Genomic DNA, 15,154 nt, shown 5'->3' on the forward strand with positions numbered 1-15,154 from the left:
AGAAGTGTACCATGTTCCTCCTCGCATCGCCAGCAGTGGGGAGAGTGTGTTGCGATTCGTTCATGTAGTGTTGCAGGAGTGTAGTACCATCGAGTCAGTAATTTATAAGCCGTTTCTTGGGTTTTGCTAAAGCTGGAGCAGTGATGTGTTAAATAGCAGATTTTCTCCCATTCCCCTTTGTCCAGTGAGTGACCTAGGGCCATTTCCCACTTCCCCATAAATCTCGGTTGTTCCGTTGGTGTGAGTGTGAGTAGTATGTTGTATAAGATGGAAATTCCATTTGCCAGCGGGCCGGGGTCTAGGCAAATATTCTCAAATGTGGTAGTCGCCCTCGTCAGTATTGGGCCCTGTGGGAGGGATGCTATGTAACTCCTAATTTGTCTGTATTTGAGGTGTGTCATGAGGGTGTGCTCGGATTGCCCCCGTAGTTCGTCTAACGTCTTAGGGCCTCCCGGTGCAAGTGCGTGTGTAAGTCTGGGCAATGGTTCTCGGATTAAGTCTTTGAATGCCCTCGGGTCCGTTCCCGGTGGGAAGTCAGGGTTATGTGTGAGTGGTAGTAAGGGGCTAGGGTACGTGGTTAGTCCATGTTTCCCTTTTGAGCGGTTCCATTCCTGTAGGGTTGCTTTTGTGTAAGGGGATTGCGTGGCGTTCCCTGTTGACACCCCGGGCGGCAGCCACGGTAGCACCGCGACCGGGGCTCCCGCTTCGTGTTCCTCCACCTGTTTCCACAGCTTGTGTGTGCCCGGTTTAGTCCATTCCACTATCCGCATGAGGTGGCATGCCCTATAATACAGGGTAAAATCTGTCTGTGCCAGACCCCCCCTATCTTTTGGCTGCGTCAGCAAGGCGTGGCCGACCCTAGGTTTTTTCCCGTTCCAAACATATTGAATCAGGGCCGTGCGCATCGATGCAAAATATGAGCGTGGGATCTGTATTGGGATAGTTTGGAACAGGTAGAGAAGGCGCGGCAGGAAGTTCATCTTCACTACCTGTATCCTACCCAACCACGAAATGTGGGGGTGCGCCCATTCCTGCATCTCTGCCCGCATTCTCGCTAGTATAATCGTAACATTTTCCTTAAATAGGTCCCCTTCCCTCCTTGTTAACCAGATTCCCAGGTATTTGAGCTTCTGTGTCGTCCATTGAATCGTGTAATGCTGTCTCAGTGGTTCCGCTCTGCTTTCTGGGATACTTATGTTCAGTATGAACGATTTGGTTAGATTTATTTTCAAATTGGAGAGCCGCCCATATTCCTGAAAGGTTTTCAATATGTTTGGGAGGGATATTTCGGGGTTAGTCACGTAGAACAGGAGGTCGTCGGCATAAGCCGCGACTTTATGGTGGGTCATCCCCGTCTTCATCCCCGTGATGTCTGGGTTGTTTCTAACGGCCACTAGCAGCGGTTCCAAGGCTAGGACGAAGAGGATCGGGGACAGGGGGCATCCCTGACGTGTGCCATTTAGTATGTCGAATGGTTCCGATAGGGCACCATTGACGACCACATGTGCGGAGGGTTGTGTATATAAGGCCTCTATCCACCCCCTGATACCCGAGCCCAGGCCCATATGGGTTAAGGTCTGGAACAGATATTTCCAGCTCACTCTATCGAAGGCCTTCTCCGCGTCCGTGGATAGCAGGAGAAGGCCTCCGGCAGTGCGTTTACCACTATGCATTAATGCGAGGGTACGCATGGTGTTTTCACGCGCTTCTCGCCCCGTCACAAATCCCACCTGGTCTGGGTGCACCAGGGTGGGTACGTGCGGCTGTAGCATATTCGCTAAGATTTTGGTCAGAAGTTTGAGATCGCTATTTATTAACGATATAGGACGGTAACTTCCGCAGTGTTCCCTGTCTTTTCCTTCTTTAGGAAGGATGGTGATGTGTGCTGTCAGGGATTGTTTAGGGAGTGTGTGGCCCTCTTTTATGGCATTAAACGTTATGAGTGGGGTGTATAATATTTCTGCGTACGTCTTATAATAGCACAGTGGCAGGCCGTCCGGGCCCGGGCTTCTACCCGCCTTTGTCTGTTTCACTGCTTGTGTTAGTTCCTCTAGTGTTATTTCCCTGTCCAGGAGTTCAGCCGTTTCCCTGTCTAGTGTTGGCGTCGGGTGGAGTGTGAGATATTCCCTAATTGATTCCGTTAGTCGTGTGTTCCCGTGTTGTGTGTGTGGTCTGGGGAGTGCGTAGAGGTTTGCATAATATGCTCGAATTGCCTCCTGTATCTTTCGAGGCAGTCTGTGTAGAGTGTTCCTATCGTCCCTTATGCGGTCTATGTACGTCTGCTGTCTGCGTTTGGCTAACATACGCGCCAGTAGCCTGCCACTCTTGTTGCCATGCAGAGCGAAAAAGGCCTTATGTCGCAACGCGTCCCGGTGGTATTTCGTCTGTCATAATTTGGTCAGTTCCCTTCGTAGTGAGAGTAGTTGGTTTTGGAGTTCTGGTGTCTGTAGGGTTTTGTTCAGGTTGTCTATATGTTGTGTCAGGCGTGTGTGTGTGAGTGTGTGGTGTAGGGTGTCCGCCGGCTATTCGGCGTTAGGGTTTTTGCGTCTCGGTGGTCGTGAGGGCCCTCTTCCGCCCTTGAGTGTTCTATGTCGACCACTAGTAATTGGCGCCTGTCCCTTGCGGGAGTAGTTGGAAGGCCGAAGCCTCTGTTCGTATCTGCGTGTATATGGTACTATCCGGGTTGGTCGCGGCGCGACTCCCTCCCAGGTGTTACCTTGTGTCTCTATCAGAGTCCCGTGATGTCCCCACTGGGCTCTGTGTGATGGTGTGGGTGTTACTTGTCCTCGCCAGTGAACATATGTCGTACCTATGTGGTACCGGTACCTTATATAGTGCAACATTATAATAAACAGAAATATAAAAATCAAAGAAATAACAATGATAACGTTAGGTTTAGTCATCTGTGATGATACCGAGCCCCCTTGGCTCGATCGCCGTGCCCTGGTTTCCCTTATCAAATTTACTATTATGTTCATGCGTATAGTGACCAGCCAGTTGGTTACCCTCCCCTCCACCCCCGCTCCCTCCGGATCCACACCCCCCTCCCCCAGCACCCTTGGATCGGTAATCTGTCTCTCCCCTACGGTATACTTATTTGTGCCTTTCCCTCCTGCCGTACCCCTGAGCAGTTGGTTGTTCGGCACCCTTACTTCCTCCTATTCCTGTGTACCTGTCCGTTTACCCTGATCCCCCCCCGGAGTCTTGCTCGGCTACCCCCCCATATACCTAGCGTTGTAGTTGGGTCCGGTCCCGTTCGTGGTTGGGTGCCCGATGTCCGAGCGAAGCGGGCCCTCGCCCCCCCAGCCTGCTCCTGAGTAGGTCATCACTAGGCCTCTATGGGGGGGGCGGTTGCCCGCGTCGGTCGCCCATCTATCTCGCGTCTCTGGACGCTGTCAACTCTGGATATTGGGCCTTTGTACCCTTCCCCCTCCACCCACCACCCACCTCTCATCACCCCACTGTATTAGGATACGGTGGACAGGTAGCATCTTGGGTATAAGGTCATACATAAGAATTGGGAGTCTCTCAGGCCTAGCGGCCAGTTAGGTGTGGTACTTGCGGTCTCTAGGATGGGCAGTGGTGCCCCGTGAGTAGTGTCCACATGCTCTAGTTCCAGTGCCTCCGGCAAGTGCTTGTCAGGTGTTTCTCTATGTACGGATGATATGTCCTTAAGTGGCGTGGAGCATCGTGCCCCGTATAGTCCGTGCAAGAGTTCCATGTGGTCTGTGCCCCTCCGGTGGTGGTGACTTGAGTTCGGCACTGTTAGGGTGTGTTCCCGGTGGAAGATGTCGTATCGAGTCAGGTCCTGGCTGTATTGTCGGCTGCATCCCCCTCCTCTCAGAGGCCTCTTGGGCCGGTCGCCTGTTGGCAGGCGATCCTCGGGATCTGGTTGTCAGCTGTATGTGTTCTAGGACCCTGGGGGGGGGGTGTAAAGGGCCAGGGGGTCCGGCCATTGTAATGGGGCCGGTGTGATCTGTAGTTCCCTCCCCAGGGCATCCAGGTCAGCCCTGTCCTTCACCATAAACGGGCCTCGTGGTGTGTGGGCCTGTAATCCAGTCGGGAAACACCAGCGGTATTTGATCTTATTAGCTTGCAATTGTCTGGTGAATGGGCGCAGCGCCCTGCGGTAAGCAAGCGTGGTGGGGGAGAGGTCCGGGTAAAGTTGGACCTCGGTGCTGCCCAATAGTACCTTGTCAGTCCCCCTGGCTTTGCGTAATATTTATTCCTTTAAGTGGTAGTCCGTAAGGCAGCATATAGCATCTCTGGGCAGACTCCCCGGAGGGCCTTTCGGTCTGAGCGCCCGATGTGCTCTCACCATGTCTATTGGGGTTTGCGGGGCGCGGCCCAGTATTCTGTTGAAGATCCCCTCTAGGATGGTCTGTATTGGGGTGGTTTCGTCCATTTCCTCCGGGATCCCGCGGATCCTGATGTTCTGTCTCCTCCCCCTGTTATTGAGGTCCTCTAGGTGGTGTGCCATCTGTTGTAGCCGCTGGGTGGTAAGCTGGAGGGTCCCTGTGTTTGCAGACTGCGCCGCTTGTATGTGGTCGCAGTCCGCCTCGAGCTGGGAACTCCTCCCGCATGGTGTAGGCCGCAGAACTCCTCCGGCATGGCCTGCAGTTCCTCAGCGATAGAGGCCCGGAGGCTGTTGTTCGCCTCCGCCAGGTCTGCCTTGGTGGGTAGGCTGCGGAGGATGCTGATCCATTCCGGGTTCGGGTCTGAGGGGAACGGCACCGGCGTCCCTGCTAGCGCCTCCTCTCCATGTATGGAGGGTGGTGAGAGGGCCCCTCTCGAGGCCGTCGAGTCATTTGAGGCCTGTGTTTCCCCCTCCGCCTGGGCCGTCAGGAATCGCCGCATGGAGGAGGTCGAGGTACCCCTCGGGGTGTCGGCGGGCTTGGTGGAGTGCGGTACCTTGTTTGATTTGCCCATTTTCGGGGCAATGAGGTGCTACTGGCGAGGTTTTGCTGGGAGCCTTGTGGTGAGATCCGGGTTTACGCCGCCATCTTCTTCGGCTTCCAAGCCACGCCCCCCGTGAATGATTTTTAACTAAATAAAGAATCACAGAAATGCTGTTTTGAGGTAAATGCTGCAGTAAGGCATTTGAATATGTAGAATATCGCTTTTTTTTTCCTTCCAAATTTAACATTTAAGTCATTTAAATTAAGCTCCTGCCACACACAATATTTTTACCAATATGCCATGAATTGATTTGCTTAAGTAGGGGGCAAACACAGTGCCCCTCATTGTACCACACATCTGCATAAAAATAAGATCCTTTGAACTAAAAATTATTTATTGGTCAATATCATTTTAATGCCATCCGAAATATAATCTACCTGGGCTCTTGAAGACCTCTGAAAAGAGGTAAGAAAATTTTACTGCCTCCACCACTTTTTTCTGTCATATGGTGGCAGTCACTTATGGGTTTTGCTCCTCCCTGTGGACAAGACCTTTAACAAGCTTAATTATTAAAAAGGATCCTCCCCCTTTAACTATAAATGGCCGAGACCGCAAAACCTACCCCAGTCTTCTTTCTTGTCCCGATAGGGAAGGACAGGACTTTCTTCGTCTGGTGAGGCACACGGGTTGTTTGTCTGGGGGATCCGGTCCGAGAGCTGCCCGGGTGGTAAGCTGAGTGGCCCATGCTCCTATATTTTTTACGTTACGGAGCAAGCAGAGGTTTGTGTTTTTATGCCGAGAATGGTTCCGGCAAAGTGCTTCCGGGAGGCGGAGCTCGCTCTGAGCAAGCGCACAGCAGTGGAACGCACGCACGGTGTTTGCGTTCCACCTAAGCTTTCGGGTGCGCAAAGACGCATGCGCTAATCGGAAGCTTAAAGGGATATACAAAAAAAATGCAAAAATTTGAATATAAAAAGGCTGTGCTGGTACCCACTGACTGCAGGGTTGCAGGTCAGAAGAGGTACGCCGTGTCACCTGCCCCCCCACACGGCTCAGAGGTATTTTGAGGTAAGATTAATACGATCTTTACTTTGAAATGCTTTCTTAAGAAAGAATCATTCTGAAAGAGCCTCCATTTTATATTTTTTACAGATATGTCTAGTCCACCTGACATGGATAAGGAGAAACTGACTACCCCCACGCCTAGAAAGGCTACGGTGAAATCCAAACATATAGTTTGCAGCGAATGTGCAACTCCTCTTCCAGACGGATCTAGGAAGAAAATATGCAGTCAGTGTACTGCAAACTCTTTGGAAAGAGACAAGCAAAAGGATATGCAATCTTTCCTATCCTGATTCCAAGAGAATTTGGCCCAGACCTTGGACACTATTAAAGAATCTAAAAGGGTAGAAGCCCCTATTCAGCAGAAGATCAATAAAAGAAGAAGAACTTCTACATCTGAATCATCTTCAGGAGAATGTTCTTCTTCTATCGAATCAGAGGAATCAGGTTCCCCGTCAAGTGAACCAGTGGGGTTTCCCTCAGAGGCAATCCGAAAATTTATTAAAGAAGTTAATCTTGCAATCCTACCTCAGGGATCAGAAAACCCCAAGAGAGGTTTTTCTGTGCAGCAGAGCCTGGTTGATATTATATTTAGGGAATGGAAAAACCCGGAGAAGCGTGCCTTTATTTCCAGACACTTCAAGGATATCTTCAGCCTGGCTAGCGAAGTTATGTGGGAAGATCTCCCAAAAGTTGATGTTCAGGTGGCACAGATTGCTAAAAGAACCACTATCCCTATAGGGGAAACTGCTGCATTAAAGAATCCTATGGATAAAAGAGCCGAAACCTCGTGTAGGCGGGCTTGTCAGACGGCCGGTTTCCAATGCAAAGCTTTACTGGCAGGGGCAGCAATAGCCAGAGCATATGGCGTTTGGCTAAATTTAGTTCAGGAAAATGTATCTTCTGGCTAGGTTAATGATCTTAGTCACATGTTTCAGAACATGCATTTGGCGAATGAATTCCTTTTGGATATGTCAGTAGAAGTGCTGAAATTGGCATCCAGGATCATGGGTTTGTCTTCTGTGGCAAGACGTACTTTATGGTTGAGGTCTTGGTCGGCGGATACAGCATCTAAGTCAGTCCTTTGTGAACTACCACTGGAAAAATCTAAATTATTCGGCGCTCCTTTAGAGGAAATCATAAGACAAATGTCAGAAACCAACAAGGCACTTCCTCAAGATAAGTTCTCCTGGAGACCAGGGTACAGAAATTACCAGTTCAAAAGTAGGAGATCTTTTCAAGAGAGACCACAATTTTTTCAAAGGAAGGATTAAAGCCGGAAATTTGAACAAAGTAATGAGGTCAAAAGAACCTTCAGAGACAAAGGGAGACGTTTTTGACGCCAGAGGTGTGGGAGGACGGCTCCAATATTTCTTTCCAGTATGGGAACAGACCACAGAAGATCCTTGGGTTCTAAAGATTATCCAAAGGGGACACAAGATAATTTGTTTGGAGAAACCAAGAACAAGGTTTCTACTATCGACATACCAGTCTGCAAAAAAATCTTGGGCTCTAGATTATCAGACCATGCTGCTTCTACACAAAAGGGTTATAGAAAGAGTTCCACAAAAACAAGAATTTCGGGGAGTCTATTCAAGACTGTTTCTGGTTCCAAAACCGGACCACTCGTTTCGTCCCATTCTGGATTTGAAGAAGATAAATCAGTTTATCCCCTATCACAGATTCCATATGGAATCAATCGCATCGATTTTTCCTCTATTACAAAGAGGCGACGTTATGGTGAAAATAGACTTAAAGGATGCGTATCTACATGTTCCGATAGCCACCGCTTCCAGGAAATATTTAAGATTTGCAATAAGAAGAGGAAGTTCCACCGTTCATTTCCAGTTCAGGGCTCTGCCATTCGGTCTGTCATCCGCTCCAAGGATATTTACAAATATCCTGTCTCCTCTAACAGCTCATTTGAGGGAAAGGGGTATTTCAATTATCCCATATTTAGATGACTGGCTTCTAATGGCACATACAGAAAGACAACTGCACGAAGATCTGCAGGTCACTATAAGGTTTCTTCAGGACCATGGCTGGATCTTGAATCTAAAAAAATCAGTTTGCATTCCACCAAAAGTAATAGAGTTTCTGGGTTTCGAGATCGATTCAGTCTCCATGTCAATATTTCTTCCCAAACGGAAAAAGAGAAAGATCCGAAAATCTATTTCCAACCTCCAAAGGTTGAGAAGTTGTTCCTTCAGAGAGGCCATGAGTGTTTTGGGGCTTCTTACAGCCACCTTCCCGGCAGTCAAATGGGCAAGATCGGAGGTCAGACCATTACAGTGGAACATCCTGACTTCCTGGTCAAAAAAGGAGGAAGATCTAGGGGGGGCGGAGCCAAGCCATAGCTCTGAACGGTCGCAAATCTGCTGAGCTCCGTGAACAAAGGCCCAATAGACTCGTTTTCAACGACACCAGCCTCAAACAATCGACCCCACCTGGACCCCCAGGCTACCAACATTGATATGGGCAGGAAAATAAAAAAACAAAGACCTGACAAACCGAGACCAGGCATGAGCATAGGCGACTTATGGCGGCAGGCGCATGGCGACACACTGCCCAAGATGGCCGCCTACATGGGGGAAAGCTCCGACTTCTCGGATGACCAAACCCTGGAACCAGGGGACCTCCACTTACCTGCCCTGCGGGAACCACACCCGAAACCGGCAACTACAACCCCCAAACCGGACTCAGCTCCGGTCACTAAAGCTGACATGCAGGAACTACTGGCAGGACTCAGGAGGGACCTCCAAACGGACATGGCAACCATCCGCAGAGACCTGCAAGGCCTGACTGGCCGTATGGGAACCCTGGAAAGCGACTCCCACAACGCAAAAGCACAGCTCACTCACCTACAAAAAGAAATCCACATGCTTACTCATCAGCAAATAGCTACTGAACGGCAGCTTGCAGTACTGGAAGACCGCAGGCGCAGCACCAATATTAAAATCAGAGGGGTAGCGGACACGGTACCCAATGCAGAGCTGCCACACTTCATGAGAAGACTCCTGACAGCGATACTGACCCCCAAACAGGCAAAAACGGTGGTAATCGAGCGCTTATTTCGAATCCCGAGACCGGCAATGGCACCTGCTAGGGCCCCACAGGATCTGATAGCGCGCTTCCAAACGGAGCATGACAAGGCCACAGTAATGGGGGCGCTCAGGGGGAAAACTCCATATACCTTCGAAAACTCATCTCTCACCTTCTATGCAGACTTATCAGGGAGCACTTTGGCATGGCGCAAAACACTGCAGCCCTTCACATCGCTCCTCCGTGAACGAGACATTCACTATAGGTGGAAAGGATCCCACGCCCTAGTGGTAATGCAAGGCAGCACCGCGCACCCGATCCAAGACCTCGCAGGAGCTGAGGCCTTACTAGAGACCCTGGGTATCCCACAAGACGCTCTCACCAATAAGAGGTCGGGGACAACGGCCACGACACACACCTGGGACCCGGCTGGCACAGCCCCATTTGTGCCGCGAAGACCCCACACGGAGGCATACCAGGCAGTCACTACCTAAACTCGGGTCACTGATCTTCACAGAGAGCCCTCCACAGAGAGCCAACTTCAGCACCCCGACCGCAAGAATTTACACAGGACTATGTTTTACTTATGTTTTACTTATGTAATAATTCATGTTAAACCTTTCTTCCCCCATCTCCAACACACAACAGGACATACTTTACCCTAATATCACCCGCTGACACAACTAGAAGGCAGACCAGCATCCCCTACTTATACTGTAGTACTTCTTAATAGTCCATATCTGCAGAACGTTAAATCGCAAACATCAAACTGCATAGATTTTTTGCATTGCCTTGACAGACAGACTGAGTGAGTACATTCTGTAGTAGACTGACGGTGATATTGGATTTCTTTCCATACTTAAATATACATGTGCATCTAGAATATTCACACTACTTATTAAGTGGTTTTTTTTTTGTTTTTTTTTTCTTTTTTTTTTTAAAGAGTAATAGCCCTTGGATCCAAAGAATATTAAGTTGGCATTAAACCCCATACGGCCAGCACCCTGATCTCAATTGACCAGCCGACTGCCTACCACAGCACACGATTAGGGGCACCTCACTAGAGCTGATGTACACAGCAAGGATTCTGCATACCACCAAACACTGGCTTACCCACAGGGTGCTTGACACAACAGCAAAGCTCCCCTGGATAGCACTAAGAGCACCCAGCAGCTTGCTAAATGGAGGCGGCCGCCACCACGCTCCCCCTTAGGGACATTTACTTGTAGTTTTACTCGTACGGAGTACTGTTTAAGAAGTTATGCGGCGTGCCCTTCAGAGCACCTCGCAGCTCGCCAACCTAACACTAGAGTTCAACCTGTTTCTATTTTATATTAACCTTTAATCATTAGCACACACGTTAGACCCTTGTAAAGGTACGGTAAACGCTTCAAGACCCCATTGTGACCCCCATCGGTGGACAAGCTTAGCTAGCCTACACTGAGATTACCTGACGCTTAATGAACGACTTGTTGCATGCTCGAATTACCACAAAAAATAAAAATGTGCTATGCCTTTCGATGCCATACCAAAGTTATAATATTATGTTTATGTATCTGCATGCATTAGCTGTTGTGGCAGTGCACGCACGTTTGTTCTCACTATGCACAAATAAAATAAAGAATTATAAAAAAAAAAAAAAGGAGGAAGATCTAGACGAAAGTTTCTTGTTATCCCCTCAGGTGAAAACTCAGCTAGATTGGTGGAAAACCTCAGAGTGCCTTTCAGGAGGTTTATCTTTTCAACCAAAGGTCTGGCTGATAGTCACCACAGACGCTTCAAACTCAGGTTGGGGAGCCCACTTAGGCTCCACCATGTTCCAAGGAAAATGGTCATCCAGAGAAGCAGAGGAATCTACAAATTTCAAAGAATTATTGGCAGTTCTGTATGCTCTTCATCACCTCAGACCTTGGTTACTTCAAAGAGCGGTCAAGATACAGTCAGACAATCGCACAGTAGTCTCTTATATCAATCGACAGGGAGGAACCAGAGCAAGAAAACTTTACAGTCTTTGTGCAGAAATTATGGTATGGGCACAAAGAAATCTGGAAGACATCGCGGCGGTTTACATAAGAGGCAGCGACAATGTAATAGCCGACGATTTGAGCAGGGGGAAGTGGGACCAAAAGGAATGGTCTTTAAACCCAGACATATTCAGGATTTTGACTGGAAAATTCGGAATACCAGAAGTGGATTTGATGGCAAGAAAATCAAACAAGAAGGTTTACCACTTCGCCTCCCTATTCAGAACAGATCAACCCAGTTGGATAGACGCTCTATCAATAAAGTGGGATTTTCAACTGGTTTACATCTTCCCGCCTTTGCCATTAATCCCAAAGGTCCTCCTCAAGATACGAACAGACAAGGCGAGGATATTGGCGATAATCCCTTATTGGCCAAACAGAGTCTGGTTTGCGGCACTAAAGAAGATGACTATCAACTATTGGGAGCTTCCCCAGATCAGATCGTCTCATTGTGAACAGGAACCTGCCCTTGAAAGTACTGGAAATGTTCAGGTGGACGGCTTGGCTACTGCAAGGCTGATCCTTCGAAACAAAGGTTTGCAAGATGATAGAATAACAGTCTTACTCCACGCTACTAGAAGATCAACTTCCAGGATATACTTTAGGATTTGGTCCAAGTTTCTTCACTGGTGTAAGGATCACCGGTTCCCGATATTACGCCCATCCATAGATAACATTCTCCAGTTTCTGCAGGACGGCTTTGACGCTGGCCTGGGAGTCTCAACTCTCAAGGTTCAAATATCAGCTTTGAATTTTTTTCATCTTAAGGATTTGGCAGCCAATGTTTTCATCAGAAGATTTTTTTTAGGTCCATCAACCTCAAGAGACCTCCAAAACGATCGGTGTTTCCAACATGAGACTTAGCCCTAGTCCTTCAGGCTCTTAGTACTAACCCGTTTGAACCTTTGGAAGAAGTTCCTTTGAAAATTTTATCTCTTAAAGTTTTGTTTTTGGTAGCCATCACGTCAGCCAAAAGAGTGGGTGAACTTCCGCCCTATCCTCCTCAGATGAATTCACCATTTTTCACGAGGACAAGGTGGTTCTTTATCCAAGACCATCTTTTCTACCTAAAGTTTTATCTTCAAAAAATGTGAATCAACCAATTATTTTACCTTCCTTTTTTAGTGAGCCCTCGTCCCTTCAAGAACGCAGATGGCACAAGTTGGACGTCAGAAGAGCGTTATGTATATATTTAAACAGAACAAAGGAATTCAGAGTTTCGGATCATCTGTTTGTAAATTTTCAGGGTCACTTAAAGGGCAGGGTAGCTTCCCGCGGTACCTTATCTCGTTGGCTCATTCAAGCTATCGATTTAGCGTATTCTTCCACAGGTCTTCAGTCTCCTGCTACAATCAGGGCCCATTCTACTCGAGCCATGGCTACCTCGTGGGCAGAAAGAGCACTTGCATCTCCAGAAGTCATTTGCAAGGTGGCATGCTGGTCGTTTTTCAACACCTTTATCAAGCACTATCGGCTAGACATATTCTCTGCCTCTGAAGCTGCTTTTGGGCGTAAGGTGTTACAAGCCGTTGTGGCATAGGTCCCGACCCAGATGGATTCTTGCTATATCCCATAAGTGACTGCCACCATATGACAGAAAAAACAGAAATTTTTACTCACCGTAAATTCTTTTTTTCTTAATATGGTGGCAGTATTATTTCCCTCCCTCTTTATTAAATAATTTTTGCATTGGATGTTTCTTGGTCTGGTTTTCTTTACTTGTTACGTACTGGGGTAGGTTTTGCGGTCTCGGCCATTTATAGTTAAAGGGGGAGGATCCTTTTTAATAATTAAGCTTGTTAAAGGTCTTGTCCACAGGGAGGAGCAAAACCCATAAGTGACTGCCACCATATTAAGAAAAAAAGAATTTACGGTGAGTAAAAATTTCTGTTTTCACTTGGAATAATGGAATACAGAAAGGCTGTTGCCATTATATTGCTATCCTGCCATGCTAGACTCTGTAATATCTGTAGCAAACTTAAAGTATCCTTCAAATATGAAGGACAGGTTTGTACCAATTATTATTAGTATTTGCATTTATATAGCGCCAACAAATTCAGCAGCAATTTACAATATTACAAGGGGATTTAACAATAAATGAGACCATTAGAAAATCTTACAGGAACAATATATTGAGAGGACCCTCCTCAAATGAGCTTTCAGTCTAGAGGGCTGTATTATTATTATTATTATTATTATTATTATTATTATTATTGGCATTTATATAGCGCCAACAGATTCCATTGCGTTTTACCATATTATAAGGGGGAGGGGGAGAATTAACTACAAATAGGACAATTACAAAAATACTTACAAGAAGATAGATTGAGGAGGACCCTGCTTACAGTCTATAGGAGGTGGTGTATAAAACACAATAGGACAGGAGATAGCAATTAAATAAGGTGGGAGTGAAGCAGAGCTGGAGGAGACAGTAGAGTGCTGCCCTTTAGTAGAGAGCAGGGAGCAACTTGTGGGTAAGTTGCCACCACCAAAGGATAATGATGCAGGGGTAGCAGTGTCAGAGGGGAGAGCCATGTTTCTGTTAAGGATAGTAAGTCTAGCGAATGAGAGATGAAAAGTTTGTGAACAGCAGTGGTTTTAGTAATAATCCAAACAGTGCGTGCATTCCAGTGGGCAGTTTAGAGGAAGAGTAACATGAGATGAGTATCAGATTGTTGTGGTTTCTTGAGTTAGTATATGGTGGGTTTGCTGAGGTGGGACCGGGATTTAGAGAGGCATCACCAGCTGCTAAGAGCAGAAGGATAGAAAGGAATAGAAGGTAGGGATGTGCATAGGCAAAATATTTGGTTCGGTTCGGCACTTCTGAAATTCGGCACTTCGGTTCAGCACTTACAATCTTTTGGTTCCTGTCATCATCCCTCCCTCTCCTGTTTTGCCACTTTTCAGAAATCCGAAGCAATTTGGTTCGGCACTTCCGAAATTCGGACATTCGGAAGCATCCTAATTCCTGAAATTTGGCCGAATTTAAATTTGGACCGAAACTAATTGCACATGCCTAATAGAAGGTGATAGTAGGATTTGAAAGTTTTGTGAGAGGGTATATATTTAGAGGATTTGGAAAGAGTTGGTGGAGATTGGCTGTAGCGTGTTAAAATATTCTGACACCCTTGATGAGTCAAATTCAGTACCCAAAATATGGGTCTGCCTGGGTTTTTTTGTTTTGTTTTTTTCGATCCTTGTGCACCTTTGGTAGGAAATAGAAGATTGGAATACCGTATATACTCGAGTATAAGACGAGTTTTTCAGCACATTTTTTGTGCTGAAAAACTCCCACTCGTCTTATACTCGAGTGAGTGTCTGTATTATGGCAATTTTCATTGCCATAATACAGACTGGGGGGAGAGGGGGGCTGTCAGGAAGCTGTAACTTACCTTCACAGCAGCTCCTGTCAGCTCCCTTCTCTCTCCTCCGTCCGTGCAGCTCCCAGGTCGGCTTCCTCTGCAACTCTCGCGAGAGCCGCGGGGTCAGAGCGTTACCGTGGCAACGCTCCGCGCGGCCGCGAGAGTTGCAGAGGAAGCTGACCTGGGAGCTGCACGGACGGAGGAGAGAGAAGGGAGCTGACAGGAGCTGCTGTGAAGGTAAGTTACAGCTTCCTGACAGCCCCCCTCCTACAGCCCATCCACTGGACCACCAGGGAGTGAGAGCCCCCCTCCCTGGCCAGCTAACAAGCAGGGAGGGGGGACGAAAAAATAAATGAAATAAATAATAATAAAACAAATAATAAGAAAAAAATAATATTAAAATAATAACAAAAAATAATAATACAATTAATAATAAAATAAAAAAATAATTACCTAAAAAAATAACAAAAAAAAAATTAAGATAATAATTAAATAATAATTAATAAAATGCCCAACCCCCACCAATGCTCTGCACACACACACACACACACTGCACTCACACATACACACACTGCATTCATACACACACACTGCACTGCATTCATTATATACACACTGCATTCATACACACTGCACTGCATTCATTATACACACACTGCATACACACTGCACTCATACACACACACTGCATTCATCATTCATTATATACACACTGCACTCATATACACACTGCACTCATATACACACACTGCACTGCATTCATTA

The 15,154-nt window shown here is 47.2% G+C and overlaps 1 protein-coding gene across 1 annotated transcript in view; it reads left to right on the forward strand.

The window, feature by feature from the left end:
- Nucleotides 1–15,154, forward strand: part of CWC27 (CWC27 spliceosome associated cyclophilin) — a 218,161-nt gene that overhangs the window by 93,995 nt on the left and 109,012 nt on the right. The window lies entirely within an intron of this gene.

Source organism: Pelobates fuscus, chromosome 5 (assembly GCF_036172605.1).
Source record: "Pelobates fuscus isolate aPelFus1 chromosome 5, aPelFus1.pri, whole genome shotgun sequence".
Taxonomy (NCBI): domain Eukaryota; kingdom Metazoa; phylum Chordata; class Amphibia; order Anura; family Pelobatidae; genus Pelobates; species Pelobates fuscus.